The sequence below is a fragment of the Passer montanus genome, unplaced genomic scaffold (genome assembly GCF_014805655.1).
Source record: "Passer montanus isolate IOZ18808 unplaced genomic scaffold, ASM1480565v1 scaffold62, whole genome shotgun sequence".
Lineage (NCBI taxonomy): Eukaryota > Metazoa > Chordata > Aves > Passeriformes > Passeridae > Passer > Passer montanus.
The window spans coordinates 3,484,250-3,488,287 of NW_024371260.1; the positions used below are offsets into that span (position 1 = coordinate 3,484,250).

Below are 4,038 nucleotides of genomic sequence, written 5' to 3' on the forward strand. Positions count from 1 at the left end.
AAATAATCCAATATTCCCCCAAAACCATGCCAGGAAAAAGTCTGATTTTGGGGGGGATCCCCACTGTGCCCTTCCCCTTGGATCTTCAAGCTGTTCTGGGACAGCAGTGGGTTTGGTCTCTGGAGGTGATGTTTCCCACCCACACTTGGCTGGCTGCTCTTGTGGCTGCTCCAGGTTTGGCTGCAGTGCTGATGCCCTCCCACTGCCACCCAGCTTCAATGAGTTCTCTCTGGCTCAGCACAGGGATGAAAACCATTTTTTCCTTTTATCCAAGCAGGCTTTGAGGGGTGTCCATCATCCCCTGGGTGCTTTCCTAGAGATGGATGCATTCCCATGGTCCATGGTGCTTCGTGTCCTCCGTGTTTGGCACTTTTCCAGGTTTCTGTCTCCAGGTCTGGCACGACGAGTTGGGTGTTGGTGTTCCTGCCATGGTCTTTTGTCACCCCTGGGGAGGGAACAGTGTGATTCAGTGCATGGTCTGAAGGGGAAAGTGGGCTTGGGGAGGGCTGTTGAGCAGCAGGCTTTGGGAACAGCCAATATTTATAGAACATGATAGCAGAGGCATTTGCAGATAATTTTGGGTATTAAGGGAAAATAGCAGCATTTTCTTTCCCGGCTACACAAGGTAGTTGTGCCGACAGCCTTCTCTGCCCCTCCTGATCCAGCACAGCTCCACTCCCAACGCTGACTCCTGAAACTGCTCATGACTTCAATCATCCTGTGACAGCACCAGAGTCTGTCATGATTCAATCATCCTTCCTGAGGCTCTGTCAGCCACAGCGCTGCCTTCAGCACTCCCACATCCAGAGCCCGGATCAGCACCCACTCCAGGCACTGGTGCAGCCTCTGCCAGGGCATCTCAGCTCTACCCTCAGCCTCACCACCCTCCCTGCCTCACCCCCGTGCCCAGGCTGTGCCACACATCCGAGGAAAGGAGAGCAAGTGGAAACAATTGGATTGACTCCAGCACCTGCCAGCCCTCCGCCTTCGCTCAACTGGAAGAGAATCTTATAATTGTGAGACTGTGCTTTAATTATATGTTTGCAGAACTAGAAGTTCAGCTCTGGCGTTGACGGGGAGGCGCCTGTTAATTGACTCATTTGATCCACCCAGTGCCAGCACGGGGCTGAAACTTCTCTGGGCTGGCACTGGCAGCACACACACCCACCAGACGTGGTGCCTGGTGGGCATGGGAGGCAGCCAGAGCATCGTGGTGGGACCAGGACAGGCATCCTCCCTGGGGAATGCCACTCAGCTCTGTTCTCCCTGGCCTTACCTGTGTCGATGAAACCACCACACGCTGGGGTGCCATATGTCACCGTTTCCTACAGCCTTTTGAAAGTGCAAAGAAAGAGACAACTGTGAGACTGGCATTGCCACGCTCGGCACCGCAGCATATGCTTTTTGGGAATACACTCAGCCCATTATCATACCAGCAACGGCAGCAGGACAGATTGCCAGGCTGCTCTGGCTTCAAAGCACAACCGGTGGCCTCTGAGCTCCCAGCATGAGTTGGGATTGCTGGGGAGGCACCCATGTCCAGCACAAGCTGTGGGTGTTGGGGCTGCCCTGAACTGCTGGCACCAAAACCACGGACCCAGAAACGCAGCTCAACTCACCCACACAAACCCTCCTTGCAGCTCCTGCAGCAGCAATCACTCCTTGGCCCACGACTGGGTGAGATCTGGGGCTGGCTGTGGGCTCCCCACTTCCCCCATTCCCCATTTATGTTTTTCCCTCTCTGGAAAATCCTGCAGAAGGCTCGGAGTGCCACAGCATCCCCACGGTGGCCACTCAGGCCAGCTGCCTTATGTAAGCGAGGGAGGGACCTTGCAGAGCTCCCTCTCTTCCGAGGCTGATTTAATTAAAAGCCAGTTTTATGGTGCCTGCGCTAATTATAACTTTTTAGCCCAGAGGGTCAAAATGAACTTGTTGCTCAGAATTCTGTTATTCAAATCTGCTGCGAAGAATTTGGATGCTCAGAAATTTTCCAAATAATTCATCTCTATAAATGTGCTTTGCTGATAGGGGTTTTTTCTCACTTGAACTTTTTTTGTGCACTCATATGCAAAGGCGACTGCCTGGGGATGTGTTCCTTGTGAAAAGTAGGGATGCTGATCCTTGAAACTATTATGCTGGTGAACAGTAATAATTATCCATGTTTTTTAATACCGCAGTGTAAGATATCCAGGCAACTGAGCAGTGCAGAAGGGAAAACCGCCCCGGGGAAACACCGAGTGCTTTTCTCTGGTGAGAAAGGTGGAAGATTCCCATTGGGATGAGCTGTTGAGAGCACAGACTCTAGAATAAGCATCAACCTGCTTCACACGGGGCAAAGGAACCACTCTTGGCTTCTCTTACACCTGCTTTGGAGCACACTGAGAAAACAGAAAGAAAACAAAAGACTAGTCTACATGAGAGCAGGGAAGGGCAATGTGGGATGGATTCTGGACGAGAGATATGTCTCCTGGGCACAAGCTGTTTTTCCTGAATGCACAGTGAAAAATTATGGCAAACTCTCCCAGGAGTCTTTAACTCTATCCAGTGATGTCAGAGCTGTTCATATCTTGCCTCATCAGCCCCAGTGGTTCTTATCCCTGGGGGTGAGAGGAGAGAGCAGCTTACCCATTGCTCCACAGCAGTGTTCCTGGAGCCCCAGCCAGGAAATCTGCCATGAGGGGGTTGGCAGCTCCAGAACTGGCAGCAGACTCAGCCTTGGGGACTGAGCTTGAGATGTGTCCTGTTGATAGAGCAGAGGTTGGGATACACAGCTCACCCCCTCTTCACAGCAGCCTTTCCTCCCCGAGCACGATGAGCTGGCGTTTAAAAAGAGAAAACCCAGCAAAGTTTGTTGAAAAGGTTGCAATCTGTTAATAAGCAAATTGCTCACTTAATTACGTTAATGATGCTTTCACTGAGCTACTGTTACTGCCAATACAAAGGGAAAAAAGGAGAAAAGATAAAAAATCTCCTGGATTAGCAAAGCCTCGATTACAGACAAGTGAGGGACATGACCTTCTGTAAAGCTCCATTACTGCCTGTTGTGCTGGATCCCTTTGGTGTTCTCCCACATGCAATGGTCTTTGGGAAGATGCAGCTCTCAGTGTCTGGGATTCCTACAGGAAAAAATTCCCAGGATCTCAAGGTGCCCAAATGTCACCACTCAATCAGCACAAGGTGACCCATGAGGGCAAGGCCCCATCGGTCCCTGATGATCCCACAGGAATGCTGTAATGGAGCTGCAGTGTCTCTAAGTGTATGCTTAAGCATGCTGCTAATTAGGGCTGGTGAGAACGCGTGCGGTAATTACATTTTTGTGCCGTTAAAACAGCAGCTACAATTGTTGGATAAATAGACGGAGCAAAAGCAAATATGTTTGTTTCTCCCTTACCTTGTACGTTACAGGAAGAAGCACCAGCTGCCTCACAAAACATATTTGTTATTCACTCAGAACACACTTTAAAAACCGGGAATAAACAGCAGAGTCAAAATATTTGGTTTCCACAGCAAGCTGAGGCTGCCGAAGGACTTGTCAAGGCATGGAAGCTGAGGAGCAGCAAGCCACAAATTTGTGACATTACAGCAAGGGAGGGATATTCTGAGATCAAAAGGTTTCTGTTCAGCTCGGGCTGCTTTGACATTGAGCTGCCACAGCATCAAGTCACATCATTCCACAGGCACGGATCTGCACCCTGTGAGGGAGCCAGCCACCTTCACCACTCCCAAGGGAGCAAAGCTTCCCTGAAACCCTCCTGTTTGCTGACTCCTCACACCTAAAACACTCCAACAGCCCCTTCACTGGTGGCTCATTTCAGCAGCATGTGGATGAATGATGACAGCACTGGGCAGCTGGGCTTTTGTGAGGGATGCTCCTCCAAGGTGGAGCAGATGAGCACTCCTGGTCTCATGTTTATGGTAATGGCACAATCCACCAGACCAGGTTGCCCCAAGCCCCATCCAACCTGGAACACTTCCAGGGATGGGACAACATCAACAGTTTCTCTGGCCAAATTTTCAGGCACTTTGGAGACCCATTAG

The 4,038-nt window shown here is 50.7% G+C and overlaps 1 long non-coding RNA gene across 1 annotated transcript; it reads right to left on the bottom strand.

The window, feature by feature from the left end:
* Window positions 1-222: 222 nt before the first annotated feature.
* Window positions 223-3,525, bottom strand: LOC120511145. The gene is made up of 4 exons (XR_005629678.1): window positions 3,392-3,525; window positions 2,626-2,816; window positions 1,277-1,332; window positions 223-445 (listed from the first exon to the last, which is right to left on the bottom strand). It is a non-coding gene; the product is annotated as an uncharacterized LOC120511145 (long non-coding RNA).
* Window positions 3,526-4,038: the final 513 nt, after the last annotated feature.